Source organism: Cololabis saira, unplaced genomic scaffold, assembly GCF_033807715.1.
Source record: "Cololabis saira isolate AMF1-May2022 unplaced genomic scaffold, fColSai1.1 scf031, whole genome shotgun sequence".
Classification (NCBI taxonomy): Eukaryota; Metazoa; Chordata; class Actinopteri; order Beloniformes; family Belonidae; genus Cololabis; species Cololabis saira.
In genome coordinates, this window is record NW_026906195.1 from 123,584 (window position 1) to 142,500 (window position 18,917).

General features: G+C 43.7%; 29 non-coding genes and 2 pseudogenes across 29 annotated transcripts; all 31 read left to right on the forward strand.

The window, feature by feature from the left end:
- The first annotated feature begins 5,770 nt into the window (after nucleotides 1-5,770).
- Nucleotides 5,771-5,889, forward strand: LOC133428544 (5S ribosomal RNA). Its single transcript, XR_009773551.1, has one exon. It is a non-coding gene; the product is annotated as a 5S ribosomal RNA (ribosomal RNA).
- A 199-nt stretch (nucleotides 5,890-6,088) lies between these two features.
- Nucleotides 6,089-6,207, forward strand: LOC133428851 (5S ribosomal RNA). The gene has a single exon (XR_009773842.1). It is a non-coding gene; the product is annotated as a 5S ribosomal RNA (ribosomal RNA).
- Nucleotides 6,208-6,406: 199 nt separating this feature from the next.
- On the forward strand, nucleotides 6,407-6,525 carry LOC133428852 (5S ribosomal RNA). Its single transcript, XR_009773843.1, has one exon. It is a non-coding gene; the product is annotated as a 5S ribosomal RNA (ribosomal RNA).
- Nucleotides 6,526-6,725: 200 nt separating this feature from the next.
- LOC133428569 (5S ribosomal RNA) lies at nucleotides 6,726-6,844 on the forward strand. Its single transcript, XR_009773574.1, has one exon. It is a non-coding gene; the product is annotated as a 5S ribosomal RNA (ribosomal RNA).
- Nucleotides 6,845-7,061: 217 nt separating this feature from the next.
- Nucleotides 7,062-7,180, forward strand: LOC133428396 (5S ribosomal RNA). Its single transcript, XR_009773408.1, has one exon. It is a non-coding gene; the product is annotated as a 5S ribosomal RNA (ribosomal RNA).
- Nucleotides 7,181-7,379: 199 nt separating this feature from the next.
- On the forward strand, nucleotides 7,380-7,498 carry LOC133428397 (5S ribosomal RNA). Its single transcript, XR_009773409.1, has one exon. It is a non-coding gene; the product is annotated as a 5S ribosomal RNA (ribosomal RNA).
- A 217-nt stretch (nucleotides 7,499-7,715) lies between these two features.
- On the forward strand, nucleotides 7,716-7,835 carry LOC133428367 (5S ribosomal RNA; annotated as a pseudogene).
- Nucleotides 7,836-8,034: 199 nt separating this feature from the next.
- LOC133428398 (5S ribosomal RNA) lies at nucleotides 8,035-8,153 on the forward strand. Its single transcript, XR_009773410.1, has one exon. It is a non-coding gene; the product is annotated as a 5S ribosomal RNA (ribosomal RNA).
- A 217-nt stretch (nucleotides 8,154-8,370) lies between these two features.
- LOC133428368 (5S ribosomal RNA) lies at nucleotides 8,371-8,490 on the forward strand (annotated as a pseudogene).
- A 217-nt stretch (nucleotides 8,491-8,707) lies between these two features.
- Nucleotides 8,708-8,826, forward strand: LOC133428819 (5S ribosomal RNA). The gene has a single exon (XR_009773812.1). It is a non-coding gene; the product is annotated as a 5S ribosomal RNA (ribosomal RNA).
- Nucleotides 8,827-9,025: 199 nt separating this feature from the next.
- Nucleotides 9,026-9,144, forward strand: LOC133428607 (5S ribosomal RNA). Its single transcript, XR_009773610.1, has one exon. It is a non-coding gene; the product is annotated as a 5S ribosomal RNA (ribosomal RNA).
- A 217-nt stretch (nucleotides 9,145-9,361) lies between these two features.
- On the forward strand, nucleotides 9,362-9,480 carry LOC133428722 (5S ribosomal RNA). The gene has a single exon (XR_009773721.1). It is a non-coding gene; the product is annotated as a 5S ribosomal RNA (ribosomal RNA).
- A 217-nt stretch (nucleotides 9,481-9,697) lies between these two features.
- Nucleotides 9,698-9,816, forward strand: LOC133428673 (5S ribosomal RNA). The gene has a single exon (XR_009773673.1). It is a non-coding gene; the product is annotated as a 5S ribosomal RNA (ribosomal RNA).
- A 217-nt stretch (nucleotides 9,817-10,033) lies between these two features.
- Nucleotides 10,034-10,152, forward strand: LOC133428510 (5S ribosomal RNA). The gene has a single exon (XR_009773518.1). It is a non-coding gene; the product is annotated as a 5S ribosomal RNA (ribosomal RNA).
- A 199-nt stretch (nucleotides 10,153-10,351) lies between these two features.
- LOC133428695 (5S ribosomal RNA) lies at nucleotides 10,352-10,470 on the forward strand. The gene has a single exon (XR_009773694.1). It is a non-coding gene; the product is annotated as a 5S ribosomal RNA (ribosomal RNA).
- A 199-nt stretch (nucleotides 10,471-10,669) lies between these two features.
- LOC133428448 (5S ribosomal RNA) lies at nucleotides 10,670-10,788 on the forward strand. The gene has a single exon (XR_009773459.1). It is a non-coding gene; the product is annotated as a 5S ribosomal RNA (ribosomal RNA).
- Nucleotides 10,789-10,987: 199 nt separating this feature from the next.
- Nucleotides 10,988-11,106, forward strand: LOC133428726 (5S ribosomal RNA). Its single transcript, XR_009773725.1, has one exon. It is a non-coding gene; the product is annotated as a 5S ribosomal RNA (ribosomal RNA).
- Nucleotides 11,107-11,323: 217 nt separating this feature from the next.
- LOC133428460 (5S ribosomal RNA) lies at nucleotides 11,324-11,442 on the forward strand. Its single transcript, XR_009773470.1, has one exon. It is a non-coding gene; the product is annotated as a 5S ribosomal RNA (ribosomal RNA).
- Nucleotides 11,443-13,266: 1,824 nt separating this feature from the next.
- LOC133428644 (5S ribosomal RNA) lies at nucleotides 13,267-13,385 on the forward strand. Its single transcript, XR_009773645.1, has one exon. It is a non-coding gene; the product is annotated as a 5S ribosomal RNA (ribosomal RNA).
- A 217-nt stretch (nucleotides 13,386-13,602) lies between these two features.
- LOC133428492 (5S ribosomal RNA) lies at nucleotides 13,603-13,721 on the forward strand. The gene has a single exon (XR_009773502.1). It is a non-coding gene; the product is annotated as a 5S ribosomal RNA (ribosomal RNA).
- A 199-nt stretch (nucleotides 13,722-13,920) lies between these two features.
- LOC133428778 (5S ribosomal RNA) lies at nucleotides 13,921-14,039 on the forward strand. The gene has a single exon (XR_009773773.1). It is a non-coding gene; the product is annotated as a 5S ribosomal RNA (ribosomal RNA).
- Nucleotides 14,040-14,256: 217 nt separating this feature from the next.
- LOC133428511 (5S ribosomal RNA) lies at nucleotides 14,257-14,375 on the forward strand. Its single transcript, XR_009773519.1, has one exon. It is a non-coding gene; the product is annotated as a 5S ribosomal RNA (ribosomal RNA).
- Nucleotides 14,376-14,574: 199 nt separating this feature from the next.
- Nucleotides 14,575-14,693, forward strand: LOC133428807 (5S ribosomal RNA). The gene has a single exon (XR_009773800.1). It is a non-coding gene; the product is annotated as a 5S ribosomal RNA (ribosomal RNA).
- A 199-nt stretch (nucleotides 14,694-14,892) lies between these two features.
- LOC133428451 (5S ribosomal RNA) lies at nucleotides 14,893-15,011 on the forward strand. Its single transcript, XR_009773461.1, has one exon. It is a non-coding gene; the product is annotated as a 5S ribosomal RNA (ribosomal RNA).
- Nucleotides 15,012-15,227: 216 nt separating this feature from the next.
- On the forward strand, nucleotides 15,228-15,346 carry LOC133428399 (5S ribosomal RNA). Its single transcript, XR_009773411.1, has one exon. It is a non-coding gene; the product is annotated as a 5S ribosomal RNA (ribosomal RNA).
- A 216-nt stretch (nucleotides 15,347-15,562) lies between these two features.
- LOC133428462 (5S ribosomal RNA) lies at nucleotides 15,563-15,681 on the forward strand. Its single transcript, XR_009773472.1, has one exon. It is a non-coding gene; the product is annotated as a 5S ribosomal RNA (ribosomal RNA).
- A 199-nt stretch (nucleotides 15,682-15,880) lies between these two features.
- LOC133428727 (5S ribosomal RNA) lies at nucleotides 15,881-15,999 on the forward strand. The gene has a single exon (XR_009773726.1). It is a non-coding gene; the product is annotated as a 5S ribosomal RNA (ribosomal RNA).
- Nucleotides 16,000-16,216: 217 nt separating this feature from the next.
- Nucleotides 16,217-16,335, forward strand: LOC133428463 (5S ribosomal RNA). Its single transcript, XR_009773473.1, has one exon. It is a non-coding gene; the product is annotated as a 5S ribosomal RNA (ribosomal RNA).
- A 1,824-nt stretch (nucleotides 16,336-18,159) lies between these two features.
- LOC133428783 (5S ribosomal RNA) lies at nucleotides 18,160-18,278 on the forward strand. The gene has a single exon (XR_009773778.1). It is a non-coding gene; the product is annotated as a 5S ribosomal RNA (ribosomal RNA).
- A 199-nt stretch (nucleotides 18,279-18,477) lies between these two features.
- On the forward strand, nucleotides 18,478-18,596 carry LOC133428526 (5S ribosomal RNA). Its single transcript, XR_009773533.1, has one exon. It is a non-coding gene; the product is annotated as a 5S ribosomal RNA (ribosomal RNA).
- Nucleotides 18,597-18,795: 199 nt separating this feature from the next.
- Nucleotides 18,796-18,914, forward strand: LOC133428452 (5S ribosomal RNA). Its single transcript, XR_009773462.1, has one exon. It is a non-coding gene; the product is annotated as a 5S ribosomal RNA (ribosomal RNA).
- Nucleotides 18,915-18,917: the final 3 nt, after the last annotated feature.

Consider the following 18,917-nt stretch of genomic DNA (forward strand, 5'->3'; position numbering starts at 1 on the left):
GCAATGGTCGGAGCCGGAGAGAAAGAGAAGAGAGCGGGAGAGGGGCCCGAGGCAGAGAAAGTGGAGAAAAGGAGGACGGGAGGACAACACAGCGGAGCGGTGTGGAAGGGGGCAGAGGAGGAGACGGCAGCAAGGGTGGCGGAGCCGAGAGCTGCAAAAGAATGTTGGGATCAAGCGGAAGACCAGAAAAAACTTGTAGTAAATGTGGAGATAGAGGGAGATGATGCCATCTCCCTCATGGAACTCTTGAAAGCTGTGAGTGTTACATGCGGTCGTGTCGTTGGCTGCCGAGTAAAGGCGGACAGAAAGTGGGAACTAACAATGGGCAACCCGCACGGGAAAAACAGACTGTTAGATGGTTTCAAGATAAGAGATTCGCGAGTGATCGCCTCTGAAATAATGAAGGACACGAGAGTGGTCTCATTTTTAAGTCTTCCTATTTATATCACTGATGAGCAGATTTTCACAAAGCTGGCACATTGGGGAGTAGAGCCGGTCTCACCAATCAAGAAGAGAAAATGGCCTGGCACGGACATATTCGACGGCACCAGGTTCCTGAAAGTCAGGTTCCCAGAGTCGGTGGCGGCTCTGCCGTATAGCACGAAATTTGACACGCTCGAGGGTCCGGAGTATTTCAGGATCATCCATAACAACCAAATGAGGGTGTGCAGACTGTGCCTACAGCAGGGGCACATTCTGCGGGAATGTCCTGAGTTCCTGTGTTACAAATGTAACAAACAAGGACACTATGCAAGAGAATGTGCACGCATGACGGAACGAACCGGCGGAGAGCAGGAGGAGAAGGAGGAGAAGGAGGAGACGGAGGAGTTGGTGGAGGAGAGCGAGGCAGAAAAGAAGGAGGCGGCGGAGGAAGAGGAGGAGGAGGAAGACGGAGAAGGAGAGGTTGAGAGCCTGGTGGGGGACATGGAGGAGGAAGCGGTGGAGGAATCGATGGAGGAAGCAGGGAGTGACGAGGGAGGAGATGTCGCAGAGGATGCAAAGGAGGGGAGCAGTGGAGATGAGGAGGAACGAGGCGGACAAGATTGGGGTGAAGGACAAAGCAGCGGGGGGTCGCTTCCTTGTGCGCAGCAGAGAGTCACCAGGCGGGGTGGTGAGAATCCTGCTGAGACGGAGGACGTGGAGACCGGAAACGGAGCGAGGGGGATATCGAGGAAAAGATCAGGTACGAGAAAAGGGCGAGCACAGAAGAAACGTATGCACAATGAGGAAACTTCTAATATCCAGCGGTGATGGTCCGTTTCTCCTCCTTATCATGGTGTTAATGCCAATAACAGTGGCATCCATTAATGCAAACGGGCTGAGAGACAAGACGAAGTTCGAAAGCATGATAAGATTAAGTAAGGCGGATGTAATATGCTTACAAGAAACTCATTGGGATGCAGTAACGGAGCGAGACATGATAAAACTGTGGGATGGGGAATGCTTCTCTAGCCATGGAACTAACATTGCAAGGGGAGTGGCGATTTTGTGTAAAAGGGACAGTGGAATTAAGGCCACGATGAGGGCTAAAGATGGAGAAGGAAGATGGATTAATATAGATTGTGTAGCTCAGGATGTGAATTATAATATTTTAAATGTCTATGCACCGAATACAGAAGGCGATCGCACAGCCTTCTTTAGGAAATTTTATAAAATAGCCGAAAAGTGTGATGTTATAATAGGAGATTTTAATGTGAAATTGTGTCATCTGGATATAAACGAAAGTTGTGTATGGAGACAAGATGCCTCAAGAAAGGTTCTAAATGACTTTATGATGGTTAACAACTGGTGCGACGTATGGAGAGTGAAAAATCCTGATAAGAGGCAATATTCAAGGGCGCAAGTGGTTCAAGGGGTTCTAAAACGAACCAGAATTGATTTGTGCTTAACGAAGACATCGCATATACGATTATTTAATAATGTGGATTATAAATGGATACACTTAAGCGATCACGCCATACTATCATTAGAAATGGGGGAACAGGAAGAGAAAAGGGGAGGGGGGACATGGCACTTAAATGCACATCTCTTGTACGATGTGAATTATAATAGAGCCATTAGGCAACTAATTTTGAGCGTAAGCTCACAACCGGGTTTTGAAAAGAATATAATACAAGGCTGGGAGGACTTGAAGACAAAAATAAAAGGGAAATCCATACAATATGCGAAAAGGTTTCGGGCGAGACAACAGAAGAAAGAAAGAATGCTAAGAGCAGAAATCGAAAAGGTTGAGAGACAGAAAGGCTCGGAGGGGAATAAGTTAATAAGATTGCATACCGAGTTAAAAGAGTTGGAGAGGTTGAAATGCGAAGGGGCTATATTAAGGAGCAAAGCGCAGTATGCGGTGGAAGGAGAAAAAAATACCGGCTTCTTCCTGAACTTGGAAAAAAGAAGGCAAAACAAATGCTACATAGCGGAAGTGATAAATGAAAAGGGAGAGACAACAGCTGACTTTGTAGAGATCTTAGAGACAGTCCAGAATTATTATACCCATCTTTTTGAAACAGAGGGGACAGATGATGGGATAACAGAGGAGATCCTGGCAAAATGTGAGATGAAGTTAGCTGAAGAAGACACACTCATGTGCGACCAGGAGATGAAGGAAGAGGATATTGATTTGGCAATAAAACAATTAGTACTAAATAAAAGTCCAGGTAGTGATGGACTAACAGCGAATTTTTATAAACAATTCAGTGATATATTGAAACCAATATTGTTAAATTTATACAGAACAATAGAATTAACACAATCCGTGCCGGCATCTATGGCAAGAGGGATCATAACGATCATATATAAGAAAGGGGATAAACGAAATCTAGCCAATTATAGGCCTATAACACTACTAAACACGGATTACAAAATATTGATGAAAGTACTAGCAAACAGAATAAAACAGGTCGTGCACACTATCGTAGAGCCCTCTCAGGCTTATAGTGTGCCGGGAAGGGAAGTTTCAGATATTTTGAATACTGTCAGAGACACAGTAGAATTTTTGAAAACTACCAGCAAAGAGGGCATTCTGGTCTCACTGGACTTCAACAAAGCCTTTGATAGAGTCGAACACAAATTTATGTTCAAAGTTTTGGAGAGGGTGGGATTTGGAGCGCGTTTTCTCGGGTGGATTAGGTTAATGTACGCCAACGCCACTGGCAGTGTGAAGTGTAACGGGGTGGTTACCGATCCTTTTCCGCTTCGAAGGTCGGTGAGACAGGGATGTCCACTGTCCTCAATTTTGTATACAATAATCGTGGAAACACTGGGTGTCCTTATTAAAAAAGATTCAGAAATAAAAGGTATAGAATTACCTGGAGGGGAGATGTGCACCATACAACAGTTTGCTGATGATACCACGTTACTGATTAAAGACATAAATAGTGTACATAGAATAATAAACTTGGTAGAACGATATGGTAGAGCCTCAGGAGCTAAAATAAATCCAGATAAATCAGAAATCATGTTCATCAATATGAAGGGGCCGCCGCAAAATGAATTACCGGTACAATTACAAGCAGAACATATCAAAATATTGGGTACATACATTGGGGTAAACAGTGAAACGGCCAGGGACATGACATGGACTAGTATAATTAAAAGGATAGAAGCAATTTTGTGCTATTGGCGAATGAGGAACCTGAAACTCAATGGGAAGGTGGTGGTATTAAATAGCTTGGTAATGTCTAAAATATATTATGCACTCACGGTGATAGATCTACCCTTATGGGCACTAAACAAACTAAATGAGATTATGACAGTTTTCTTGTGGGGGACAACGGTGGGGAAAATCGCAAGAAAAACATTAATAGGGAAATATGAAGAGGGAGGGCTAAAATTACTAGACATAGAAAGTAAGAAAAATGCTTTCAGGATTAAATTGGTCAGAAAATATCTGTACGATGACACGGCTTACGGCTGGAAGGGTCTTATGCAGTTTTTTTTAAATCGAGTGCTCGGAATAGGAGATTTTGTCCTGCTTATGAAACCGAAGAGGCCGATGACAGCGGGAGTCCCATTATTTTATAGGGAGGTCCTCGAAGCACAAGCTGGCTTCCTGGAGCATATAGAATATGGGGCGAATTCTATAAGCCTAATAAGAGAACTGCCGATATTTTTAAATAAATATATAAAGAAAGAAAATAAAATGTTGTATAATAACAAAATGATAAGAGCTGGACTAGTACAGCTGAAAGATATAATGTATGAATTTGTGCCCGGTTTTTTGCCGACGCAGGCCGTGGTGGATAGTATAAGGGAAGTTGATTATAATTCAACATACACGGTCATAGAGAATTATTATAAGACTATTCAGAAAAGTATCCCACAACAATGGAGAAGGCTGATAGAAACAGGTACAGCTAGAGATAGGACGAGCAAACTCCCAGAGCTGGGAATTAAGCGAGAGGGGGAAAACAAGAGCTTCAGTCTGATCTCCTGCAAGGAAATCTACGAGCGTTTTTTAGTGAACGTCACGAAATCACCGGCCTCCTTGTCGTATTGGAGCAAGGTCTTTCCACAGAAAGAGGGGTGGAAAATATGGGAGAAATGGAAAGTACAGGGTAACAGCATCGAGGCTGAGGACAATGATTTCAAAATAAGACACAATAAAATTTTTACTAATGTGGTTTTACATCAACTGGATAAAGCTGTAGACAGAGATTGTGATGTTTGTGGCTTATTGCCGGAAACGCTGATGCATATGTTTGATATTTGTCCTGAGTTATCTGGCTTTTTTGGGTTATTGAAGAAATGTCTAATAGAAAAATTGGGAATGGTGTGGGACGGAAGGGATTCATGGGAGTTTTTTCTTTTATTTGGAAACTGGCAATACAGTAAAATTAGAAACGAAATGCTGTGCAGATTTATGTTGAGCCATGCACGATGGGCAATAAGGGCACGAAGAAACAAGGCACATTACGAACGAAGGGTTATTGCAATATGGCCGATTTTTCAAAACATAGTGAAGAAACAGATTCGATACAGGTTGATACATGGGGTAGACCATTTTGAACGACTGTATGTGAAGGATGCCAATCTCCTATCCCTTGATAAAGAAAAGAGGATTGTGTGGAATTGGTAGCTCTTTTTGGACTGTGTAGTTGGGAAATTGTGTGTTATAAAAAAAAAAAAAAAAAAAAAAAAAAAAAAAAAAAAAAAAAAAAAAAAAAAAAAAAATTGGCTACTTCATCTTTTGAAAATTGTGCACAGTGATCATATAGTTGGAATGATTTTTCACCCTGTGGGATGGCTGAACGAATGATGCTGGGTTTTGAAATGCCACTATGTGCAAATCAGGTTTGTTTTTGTAATTCGAGTGCTGATGTTGTTTTTCTTTTCTTTTGAAAAAAGGACCTGAGTGTAAATGTCACAGAGAGAGGAAAATGTGTTGGAAATGGATACTGTAAACAAAAATATATTTTTTTTGTAAATATATTTTCATAATAAAAGACAAAAAAAAAAAAGATGCGCCCGATCTCGTCTGATCTCGGAAGCTAAGCAGGGTCGGGCCTGGTTAGTACTTGGATGGGAGACCGCCTGGGAATACCAGGTGCTGTAAGCATTTTCAACCAGCAGAGAGCGCTCTCGCTTAATCTACCCACACATATTTCAACGTGGTAACGGCGACAGCTCACGTCCTAAAGTGTTTTGCACATGGTTAAGGCACTTTAACTCCATCAAATAAGCGCTTCTAAATTATTATCACCAACAAATCAATGACTTGTATTATATACTTATCTTCAACTCCATTTAAGAAGTATTTCAAGCTGCAGCTTCAGCTTACGGCCATACCAGTCTGGATGCGCCCGATCTCGTCTGATCTCGGAAGCTAAGCAGGGTCGGGCCTGGTTAGTACTTGGATGGGAGACCGCCTGGGAATACCAGGTGCTGTAAGCATTTTCAACCAGCAGAGAGCGCTCTCGCTTAATCTACCCACACATATTTCAACGTGGTAAGAGCGACAGCTCACGTCCTAAAGTGTTTTGCACATGGTTAAGGCACTTTAACTCCAACAAATAAAACCAACAAATCAATGACTTATATTCTATGACTTACCTTCAACTCCATATCAGAGGTATTTCAAGCTGCAGCTTCTGCTTACGGCCATACCAGCCTGGATGCGCCCGATCTCGTCTGATCTCGGAAGCTAAGCAGGGTCAGGCCTTGTTAGTACTTGGATGGGAGACCGCCTGGGAATACCAGGTGCTGTAAGCTTTTTCAACCAGCAGAGAGCGCTCACGCTTAATCTACCCACACATATTTCAACGTGGTAACAGCGACAGCTCACGTCCTAAAGTGTTTTGCACATGGTTAAGGCACTTTAACTCCAACAAATAAAACCAACAAATCACTGACTTATATTCTATGACTTATCTTCAACTCCATATAAGAGGTATTTCAAGCAGCAGATTCTGCTTACGGCCATACCAGCCTGGATGCGCCCGATCTCGTCTGATCTCGGAAGCTAAGCAGGGTCAGGCCTTGTTAGTACTTGGATGGGAGACCGCCTGGGAATACCAGGTGCTGTAAGCTTTTTCAACCAGCAGAGAACGCTCTCGCTTAATCTACCCACACATATTTCAACGTGGTAACAGCGACAGCTCACGTCCTAAAGTGTTTTGCACATGGTTAAGGCACTTTAATTCCAAACAAATAAAACCAACAAATCAATGACTTATATTCTATGACTTATCTTCAACTCCATATAAGAGGTATTTCAAGCAGCAGCTTCTGCTTACGGCCATACCAGCCTGGATGCGCCCGATCTCGTCTGATCTCGGAAGCTAAGCAGGGGCGGGCCTGGTTAGTACTTGGATGGGAGACCGCCTGGGAATACCAGGTGCTGTAAGCATTTTCAACCAGCAGAGAGCGCTCTCGCTTAATCTACCCACACATATTTCAACGTGGTAACAGCGACAGCTCACGTCCAAAAGTGTTTTTCACATGGTTGAGGCACTTTAACTCCAACAAATAAGCGCTTCTAAATTATTATCACCAACAAATCAATGACTTATATTATATGACTTATCTTCAACTCCATATAAGAGGTATTTCAAGCAGCAGCTTCTGCTTACGGCCATACCAGCCTGGATGCGCCCGATCTCGTCTGATCTCGGAAGCTAAGCAGGGTCGGGCCTGGTTAGTACTTGGATGGGAGACCGCCTGGGAATACCAGGTGCTGTAAGCTTTTTCAACCAGCAGAGAACGGTCTCGCTTAATCTAGCCACACATATTTCAACGTGGTAACAGCGACAGCTCACGTCCAAAAGTGTTTTGCACATGGTTAAGGCACTTTAACTCCAACAAATAAAACCAACAAATCAATGACTTATATTCTATGACTTATCTTCAACTCCATATAAGAGGTATTTTAAGCTGCAGCTTCTGCTTACGGCCATACCAGCCTGGATGCGCCCGATCTCGTCTGATCTCGGAAGCTAAGCAGGGTCGGGCCTGGTTAGTACTTGGATGGGAGACCGCCTGGGAATACCAGGTGCTGTAAGCTTTTTCAACCAGCAGAGAGCGCTCTCGCTTAATCTACCCACACATATTTCAACGTGGTAAGAGCGACAGCTCACGTCCAAAAGTGTTTTTCACATGGTTAAGGCACTTTAACTCCAACAAATAAGCGCTTCTAAATTATTATCACCAACAAATCAATGACTTATATTATATGACTTATCTTCAACTCCATATAAGAGGTATTTCAAGCAGCAGCTTCTGCTTACGGCCATACCAGCCTGGATGTGCCCGATCTTGTCTGATCTCGGAAGCTAAGCATGGGTCGGGCCTGGTTAGTACTTGGATGGGAGACCGCATGGGAATACCAGGTGCTGTAAGCATTTTCAACCAGCAGAGAGCGCTCTCGCTTAATCTACCCACACATATTTCAACGTGGTAACAGCGACAGCTCACGTCCAAAAGTGTTTTGCACATGGTTAAGGCACTTTAACTCCAACAAATAAAACCAACAAATCAATGACTTATATTCTATGACTTATCTTCAACTCCATATAAGAGGTATTTTAAGCTGCAGCTTCTGCTTACGGCCATACCAGCCTGGATGCGCCCGATCTCGTCTGATCTCGGAAGCTAAGCAGGGTCGGGCCTGGTTAGTACTTGGATGGGAGACCGCCTGGGAATACCAGGTGCTGTAAGCTTTTTCAACCAGCAGAGAGCGCTCTCGCTTAATCTACCCACACATATTTCAACGTGGTAAGAGCGACAGCTCACGTCCAAAAGTGTTTTTCACATGGTTAAGGCACTTTAACTCCAACAAATAAGCGCTTCTAAATTATTATCACCAACAAATCAATGACTTATATTATATGACTTATCTTCAACTCCATATAAGAGGTATTTCAAGCAGCAGCTTCTGCTTACGGCCATACCAGCCTGGATGTGCCCGATCTTGTCTGATCTCGGAAGCTAAGCATGGGTCGGGCCTGGTTAGTACTTGGATGGGAGACCGCATGGGAATACCAGGTGCTGTAAGCATTTTCAACCAGCAGAGAGCGCTCTCGCTTAATCTACCCACACATATTTCAACGTGGTAACAGCGACAGCTCACGTCCTAAAGTGTTTTGCACATGGTTAAGGCACTTTAAACCCAACAAATAAGCGCTTCTAAATTATTATCACCAACAAATCAATGACTTATATTATATGACTTATCTTCAACTCCATATAAGAGGTATTTCAAGCTGCAGCTTCAGCTTACGGCCAGACCAGCCTGGATGCGCCCGATCTCGTCTGATCTCGGAAGCTAAGCAGGGTCGGGCCTGGTTAGTACTTGGATAGGAGACCGCCTGGGAATATCAGGTGCTGTAAGCTTTTTCAACCAGCAGAGAGCGCTCTCGCTTAATCTACCCACACATATTTCAACGTGGTAACAGCGACAGCTCACGTCCTAAAGTGTTTTGCACATGGTTAAGGCACTTTAACTCCAACAAATAAAACCAACAAATCAATGACTTATATTCTATGACTTATCTTCAACTCCATATAAGAGGTATTTCAAGCAGCAGATTCTGCTTACGGCCATACCAGCCTGGATGCGCCCGATCTCGTCTGATCTCGGAAGCTAAGCAGGGTCGGGCCTGGTTAGTACTTGGATGGGAGACCGCCTCGGAATACCAGGTGCTGTAAGCATTTTCAACCAGCAGAGAGCGCTCTCGCTTAATCTACCTACACATATTTCAACGTGGTAACAGCGACAGCTCACGTCCTAAAGTGTTTTGCACATGGTTAAGGCACTTTAACTCCAACAAATAAGCGCTTCTAAATTATTATCACCAACAAATCAATGACTTGTATTATATGACTTATCTTCAACTCCATATAAGAAGTATTTCAAGCTGCAGCTTCAGCTTATGGCCATACCAGCCTGGATGTGCCTGATCTCGTCTGATCTCGGAAGCTAAGCAGGGTCGGGCCTGGTTAGTACTTGGATGGGAGACCGCCTGGGAATACCAGGTGCTGTAAGCTTTTTCAACCAGCAGAGAGCGCTCTCGCTTAATCTACCCACACATATTTCAACGTGGTAAGAGCGACAGCTCACGTCCAAAAGTGTTTTGCACATGGTTAAGGCACTTTAACTCCAACAAATAAGCGCTTCTAAATTATTATCACCAACAAATCAATGACTTATATTATATGACTTATCTTCAACTCCATATAAGAGGTATTTCAAGCAGCAGCTTCTGCTTACGGCCATACCAGCCTGGGTGCACCCGATCTTGTCTGATCTCGGAAGCTAAGCAGGGTCGGGCCTGGTTAGTACTTGGATGGGAGACCGCCTGGGAATACCAGGTGCTGTAAGCATTTTCAACCAGCAGAGAGCGCTCTCGCTTAATCTACCCACACATATTTCAACGTGGTAACAGCGACAGCTCACGTCCTAAAGTGTTTTGCACATGGTTAAGGCACTTTAACTCCAACAAATAAGCGCTTCTAAATTATTATCACCAACAAATCAATGACTTATATTATATGACTTATCTTCAACTCCATATAAGAGGTATTTCAAGCTGCAGCTTCAGCTTACGGCCATACCAGCCTGGATGCGCCCGATCTCGTCTGATCTCGGAAGCTAAGCAGGGTCGGGCCTGGTTAGTACTTGGATGGGAGACCGCCTGGGAATATCAGGTGCTGTAAGCTTTTTCAACCAGCAGAGAGCGCTCTCGCTTAATCTACCCACACATATTTCAACGTGGTAACAGCGACAGCTCACGTCCTAAAGTGTTTTGCACATGGTTAAGGCACTTTAACTCCAACAAATAAAACCAACAAATCAATAACTTATATTCTATGACTTATCTTCAACTCCATATAAGAGGTATTTCAAGCTGCAGCTTCAGCTTACGGCCATACCAGCCTTGATGTGCCCGATCTCGTCTGATCTCGGAAGCTAAGCAGGGTCGGGCCTGGTTAGTACTTGGATGGGAGACCACCTGGGAATATCAGGTGCTGTAAGCTTTTTCAACCAGCAGAGAGCGCTCTCGCTTAATCTACCCACACATATTTCAACGTGGTAACAGCGACAGCTCACGTCCTAAAGGGTTTTGCACATGGTTAAGGCACTTTAACTCCAACAAATAAAACCAACAAATCAATGACTTATATGCTATGACTTATCTTCAACTCCATATAAGAGGTATTTCAAGCTGCAGCTTCTGCTTACAGCCATACCAGCCTGGATGCGCCCGATCTCGTCTGATCTCGGAAGCTAAGCAGGGTCGGGCCTGGTTAGTACTTGGATGGGAGACCGCCTGGGAATACCAGGTGCTGTAAGCTTTTTCAACCAGCAGAGAGCGCTCTCGCTTAATCTACCCACACATATTTCAACGTGGTAAGAGCGACAGCTCACGTCCTAAAGTGTTTTGCACATGGTTAAGGCACTTTAACTCCAACAAATAAAACCAACAAATCAATGACTTATATTCTATGACTTATCTTCAACTCCATATAAGAGGTATTTCAAGCAGCAGATTCTGCTTACGGCCATACCAGCCTGGATGCGCCTGATCTCGTCTGATCTCGGAAGCTAAGCAGGTTCGGGCCTGGTTAGTACTTGGATGGGAGACTGCCTCGGAATACCAGGTGCTGTAAGCATTTTCAACCAGCAGAGAGCGCTCTCGCTTAATCTACCCACACATATTTCAACGTGGTAACAGCGACAGCTCACGTCCTAAAGTGTTTTGCACATGGTTAAGGCACTTTAACTCCAACAAATAAACGCTTCTAAATTATTATCACCAACAAATCAATGACTTATATTATATGACTTATCTTCAACTCCATATAAGAGGTATTTCAAGCTGCAGCTTCTGCTTACGGCCATACCAGCCTGGATGCGCCCGATCTCGTCTGATCTCGGAAGCTAAGCAGGGTCGGGCCTGGTTAGTACTTGGATGGGAGACCGCCTGGGAATACCAGGTGCTGTAAGCATTTTCAACCAGCAGAGAGCGCTCTCGCTTAATCTACCCACACATATTTCAACGTGGTAACAGCAACAGCTCACGTCCTAAAGTGTTTTGCACATGGTTAAGGCACTTTAACTCCAACAAATAAAACCAACAAATCAATGACTTATATTCTATGACTTATCTTCAACTCCATATAAGAGGTATTTCAAGCTGCAGCTTCTGCTTACGGCCATACCAGCCTGGATGCACCCGATCTCGTCTGGGGCCTGTACTACGAAGCAAGTTCAACATATCCAGGATATCTTTTCCTTATCCAGATTCACTAAGCGGGACAATTGCAATCACGCTAAGCGGTCACACGACAGTGGTTATCAACTCGGTATATCAACCCAGGTTTCTCCAATCTGGATATGAGCGCGTGCACATAAAAGGGGCGGTGTTTTCAGCGCATGACCAATCGCAAGCATGGAGAAGTCCGCTGTCAGAGCCGCTTATTTCAGTAGCGAAGAGCAAACTATAATTTTACGGAAATATGATGAGTATAGGCATATAATACAGGCAAAAAGCAACACAGTTGCAGCTGCAAAATGCAGGAAAGACAGCTGGCAAAAGATCGCTGACTGTATAAATGTGTAAATTCATAGGGATATAAACATATATTTGAATATTCTGGGAATCTTAATCTTAAACTGTAAACCATGATCAGCAATATTAAAATAATAAAAGGCTTGCAATATTTCAGTTGATTTGTAATGAATCCAGAATGTATGACATTTTTTTGTTTTTGTGTTTGCATTACAGAAAATCACAATATTCTAATTTTCTGAGACAGTCCTGTATATATTGGTTCTATAACTATTGTTGTTGACCGATAACTTGTGCTGATGCTGTACCAAAGAATTGGGTTTTTTTATTTATTTTATTTTATTTTTTATTTTTTCAGGAGGGGGGTGTTTAGTATTTTAAAGTGACTTCTCAGAATGTTCGAGGGACGAAATTGAAAATCCCTTTTTTGCTATCCCCTTACAAATGCATCTTCTTTTTGATTTCTTCTTGATTTATTTATTTAATTGGTATTAGTTTTGGATTGACTGTACATCGGATTTTGGGTGATGATTTGTTTTATTTATTCATTGATTGATTTATTTTTTATTTTCTCCTCCACCTCTTTTTTCTTTTTTTCCTTTTTTCCTTTTTTTTTGATTTTTTTGGATCGTTCATACAGGGAAAGCAAAGGGGTTTTGGTGGCCCTGAATACGCGTTCTGTTCGGAGGGATCCTCTCACGATCCGCGCACCAAGCTCCACTGGATTCTCTTCGAAAGGGCATGCCATTTTCCAAGAGAGCTGATTGGTCAGTGGGCGGTGCTTTTACACCCGGCGATCTGTATCTCGAACATTACCTGCTCCGGAGCAGGTTAGCGGTTCAGCATAAGTTACCATGGCGATGTGCCCCGATAAGAAGTGAACCACCGTCGTAGTCCTGAAAACCCAGGGTTAAACCTGAAGTTACCTCGCTAACCCCAAATCCCGCTTCGTAGTACAGGCCCCTGATCTCGGAAGCTAAGCAGGGTCGGGCCTGGTTAGTACTTGGATGGGAGACCGCCTGGGAATACCAGGTGCTGTAAGCTTTTTCAACCAGCAGACAGCGCTCTCGCTTAATCTACCCACACATATTTCAACGTGGTAACAGCGACAGCTCATGTCCTAAAGTGTTTTGCACATGGTTAAGGCACTTTAACTCCAACAAATAAGTGCTTCTAAATTATTATCACCAACAAATCAATGACTTATATTATATGACTTATCTTCAACTCTATATAAGAGGTATTTCAAGCTGCAACTTCAGCTTACGGCCATACCAGCCTGGATGCGCCCGATCTCGTCTGATCTCGGAAGCTAAGCAGGGTCGGGCCCGGTTAGTACTTGGATGGGAGACCGCCTCGGAATACCAGGTGCTGTAAGCATTTTCAACCAGCAGAGAGCGCTCTCGCTTAATCTACCTACACATATTTCAACGTGGTAACAGCGACAGCTCACGTCCTAAAGTGTTTTGCACATGGTTAAGGCACTTTAACTCCAACAAATAAGCGCTTCTAAATTATTATCACCAACAAATCAATGACTTGTATTATATGACTTATCTTCAACTCCATATAAGAAGTATTTCAAGCTGCAGCTTCAGCTTATGGCCATACCAGCCTGGATGCGCCCGATCTCGTCTGATCTCGGAAGCTAAGCAGGGTAGGGCCTGGTTAGTACCTGGATGGGAGACCGCCTGGGAATACCAGGTGCTGTAAGCTTTTTCAACCAGCAGAGAGCGCTCTCGCTTAATCTACCCACACATATTTCAACGTGGTAAGAGCGACAGCTCACGTCCAAAAGTGTTTTGCACATGGTTAAGGCACTTTAACTCCAACAAATAAAACCAACAAATCAATGACTTATATTCTATGACTTATCTTCAACTCCATATAAGAGGTATTTCAAGCTGCAGCTTCTGCTTACGGCCATACCAGCCTGGATGCGCCTGATCTTGTCTGATCTCGGAAGCTAAGCAGGGTCGGGCCTGGTTAGTACTTGGATGGGAGACCGCCTGGGAATACCAGGTGCTGTAAGCATTTTCAACCAGCAGAGAGCGCTCTCGCTTAATCTACCCACACATATTTCAACGTGGTAACAGCGACAGCTCACGTCCTAAAGTGTTTTGCACATGGTTAAGGCACTTTAACTCCAACAAATAAGCGCTTCTAAATTATTATCACCAACAAATCAATGACTTATATTATATGACTTATCTTCAACTCCATATAAGAGGTATTTCAAGCTGCAGCTTCAGCTTACGGCCATACCAGCCTGGATGCGCCCGATCTCGTCTGATCTCGGAAGCTAAGCAGGGTCGGGCCTGGTTAGTACTTGGATGGGAGACCGCCTGGGAATATCAGGTGCTGTAAGCTTTTTCAACCAGCAGAGAGCGCTCTCGCTTAATCTACCCACACATATTTCAACGTGGTAACAGCGACAGCTCACGTCCTAAAGTGTTTTGCACATGGTTAAGGCACTTTAACTCCAACAAATAAAACCAACAAATCAATGACTTATATTCTATGACTTATTTTCAACTCCATATAAGAGGTATTTCAAGCTGCAGCTTCAGCTTACGGCCATACCAGCCTGGATGCGCCCGATCTCGTCTGATCTCGGAAGCTAAGCAGGGTCGGGCCTGGTTAGTACTTGGATGGGAGACCGCCTGGGAATATCAGGTGCTGTAAAATTTTTCAACCAGCAGAGAGCGCTCTCGCTTAATCTACCCACACATATTTCAACGTGGTAACAGCGACAGCTCACGTCCTAAAGGGTTTTGCACATGGTTAAGGCACTTTAACTCCAACAAATAAAACCAACAAATCAATGACTTATATGCTATGACTTATCTTCAACTCCATATAAGAGGTATTTCAAGCTGCAGCTTCTGCTTACAGCCATACCAGCCTGGATGCGCCCGATCTCGTCTGATCTCGGAAGCTAAGCAGGGTCGGGCCTGGTTAGTACTTGGATGGGAGACCGCCTGGGAATACCAGGTGCTGTAAGCTTTTTCAACCAGCAGAGAGCGCTCTCGCTTAATCTACCCACACATATTTCAACGTGGTAACAGCGACAGCTCACGTCCTAAAGTGTTTTTCACATGGTTAAGGCACTTTAACTCCAACAAATAAGCGCTTCTAAATTATTATCACCAACAAATCAATGACTTGTATTATATACTTATCTTCAACTCCATATAAGAAGTATTTCAAGCTGCAGCTACAGCTTACGGCCATACCAGCCTGGATGCGCCCGATCTCGTCTGATCTCGGAAGCTAAGCAGGGTCGGGCCTGGTTAGTACTTGGATGGGAGACCGCCTGGGAATACCAGGTGCTGTAAGCTTTTTCAACCAGCAGAGAGCGCTCTCGCTTAATCTACCCACACATATTTCAACGTGGTAAGAGCGACAGCTCACGTCCTAAAGTATTTTGCACATGGTTAAGGCACTTTAACTCCAACAAATAAGCGCTTCTAAATTATTATCACCAACAAATCAATGACTTGTATTATATACTTATCTTCAACTCCATATAAGAAGTATTTCAAGCTGCAGCTTCAGCTTACGGCCATACCAGCCTGGATGCGCCCGATCTCGTCTGATCTCGGAAGCTAAGCAGGGTCGGGCCTGGTTAGTACTTGGATGGGAGACCGCCTGGGAATACCAGGTGCTGTAAGCATTTTCAACCAGCAGAGAGCGCTCTCGCTTAATCTACCCACACATATTTCAACGTGGAAAGAGCGACAGCTCACGTCCTAAAGTGTTTTGCACATGGTTAAGGCACTTTAACTCCAACAAATAAAACCAACAAATCAATGACTTATATTCTATGACTTATCTTCAACTCCATATAAGAGGTATTTCAAGCAGCAGATTCTGCTTACGGCCATACCAGCCTGGATGCGCCTGATCTCGTCTGATCTCGGAAGCTAAGCAGGTTCGGGCCTGGTTAGTACTTGGATGGGAGACTGCCTCGGAATACCAGGTGCTGTAAGCATTTTCAACCAGCAGAGAGCGCTCTCGCTTAATCTACCCACACATATTTCAACGTGGTAACAGCGACAGCTCACGTCCTAAAGTGTTTTGCACATGGTTAAGGCACTTTAACTCCAACAAATAAACGCTTCTAAATTATTATCACCAACAAATCAATGACTTATATTATATGACTTATCTTCAACTCCATATAAGAGGTATTTCAAGCAGCAGCTTCTGCTTACGGCCATACCAGCCTGGATGCGCCCGATCTCGTCTGATCTCGGAAGCTAAGCAGGGTCGGGCCTGGTTAGTACTTGGATGGGAGACCGCCTGGGAATACCAGGTGCTGTAAGCATTTTCAACCAGCAGAGAGCGCTCTCGCTTAATCTACCCACACATATTTCAACGTGGTAACAGCAACAGCTCACGTCCTAAAGTGTTTTGCACATGGTTAAGGCACTTTAACTCCAACAAATAAAACCAACAAATCAATGACTTATATTCTATGACTTATCTTCAACTCCATATAAGAGGTATTTCAAGCTGCAGCTTCTGCTTACGGCCATACCAGCCTGGATGCACCCGATCTCGTCTGGGGCCTGTACTACGAAGCAAGTTCAACATATCCAGGATATCTTTTCCTTATCCAGATTCACTAAGCGGGACAATTGCAATCACGCTAAGCGGTCACACGACAGTGGTTATCAACTCGGTATATCAACCCAGGTTTATCCAAACTGGATATGAGCGCGTGCACATAAAAGGGGCGGTGTTTTCAGCGCATGACCAATCGCAAGCATGGAGAAGTCCGCTGTCAGAGCCGCTTATTTCAGTAGCGAAGAGCAAACTATAATTTTACGGAAATATGATGAGTATAGGCATATAATACAGGCAAAAAGCAACACAGTTGCAGCTGCAAAATGCAGGAAAGACAGCTGGCAAAAGATCGCTGACTGTATAAATGTGTAAATTCATAGGGATATAAACATATATTTGAATATTCTGGGAATCTTAATCTTAAACTGTAAACCATGATCAGCAATATTAAAATAATAAAAGGCTTGCAATATTTCAGTTGATTTGTAATGAATCCAAAATGTATGACATTTTTTTGTTTTTGTGTTTGCATTACAGAAAATCACAATATTCTAATTTTCTGAGACAGTCCTGTATATATTGGTTCTATAACTATTGTTGTTGACCGATAACTTGTGCTGATGCTGTACCAAAGAATTGGGTTTTTTTATTTATTTTATTTAATTTTTTATTTTTTCAGGAGGGGGGTGTTTAGTATTTTAAAGTGACTTCTCAGAATGTTCGAGGGACGAAATTGAAAATCCCTTTTTTGCTATCCCCTTACAAATGCATCTTCTTTTTGATTTCTTCTTGATTTATTTATTTAATTGGTATTAGTTTTGGATTGACTGTACATCGGATTTTGGGTGATGATTTGTTTTATTTATTCATTGATTGATTTATTTTTTATTTTCTCCTCCACCTCTTTTTTCTTTTTTTCCTTTTTTCCTTTTTTTTTGATTTTTTTGGATCGTTCATACAGGGAAAGCAAAGGGGTTTTGGTGGCCCTGAATACGCGTTCTGTTCGGAGGGATCCTCTCACGATCCGCGCACCAAGCTCCACTGGATTCTCTTCGAAAGGGCATGCCATTTTCCAAGAGAGCTGATTGGTCAGTGGGCGGTGCTTTTACACCCGGCGATCTGTATCTCGAACATAACCTGCTCCGGAGCAGGTTAGCGGTTCAGCATAAGTTACCATGGCGATGTGCCCCGATAAGAAGTGAACCACCGTCGTAGTCCTGAAAACCCAGGGTTAAACCTGAAGTTACCTCGCTAACCCCAAATCCCGCTTCGTAGTACAGGCCCCTGATCTCGGAAGCTAAGCAGGGTCGGGCCTGGTTAGTACTTGGATGGGAGACCGCCTGGGAATACCAGGTGCTGTAAGCTTTTTCAACCAGCAGAGAGCGCTCTCGCTTAATCTACCCACACATATTTCAACGTGGTAACAGCGACAGCTCATGTCCTAAAGTGTTTTGCACATGGTTAAGGCACTTTAACTCCAACAAATAAGTGCTTCTAAATTATTATCACCAACAAATCAATGACTTATATTATATGACTTATCTTCAACTCCATATAAGAGGTATTTCAAGCTGCAACTTCAGCTTACGGCCATACCAGCCTGGATGCGCCCGATCTCGTCTGATCTCGGAAGCTAAGCAGGGTCGGGCCCGGTTAGTACTTGCATGGGAGACCGCCTCGGAATACCAGGTGCTGTAAGCATTTTCAACCAGCAGAGAGCGCTCTCGCTTAATCTACCTACACATATTTCAACGTGGTAACAGCGACAGCTCACGTCCTAAAGTGTTTTGCACATGGTTAAGGCACTTTACCTCCAACAAATAAAACCAACAAATCAATGACTTATATTCTATGACTTATCTTCAACTCCATATAAGAGGTATTTCAAGCTGCAGCTTCAGCTTACGGCCATACCAGCCTGGATGCTCCCGATCTCGTCTGATCTCGGAAGCTAAGCAGGGTCGGGCCTGGTTAGTACTTGGATGGGAGACCGCCTGGGAATATCAGGTGCTGTAAGCTTTTTCAACCAGCAGAGAGCGCTCTCGCTTAATCTACCCACACATATTTCAACGTGGTAACAGCGACAGCTCACGTCCTAAAGGGTTTTGCACATGGTTAAGGCACTTTAACTCCAACAAATAAAACCAACAAATCAATGACTTATATGCTATGACTTATCTTCAACTCCATATAAGAGGTATTTCAAGCTGCAGCTTCTGCTTACAGCCATACCAGCCTGGATGCGCCCGATCTCGTCTGATCTCGGAAGCTAAGCAGGGTCGGGCCTGGTTAGTACTTGGATGGGAGACCGCCTGGGAATACCAGGTGCTGTAAGCTTTT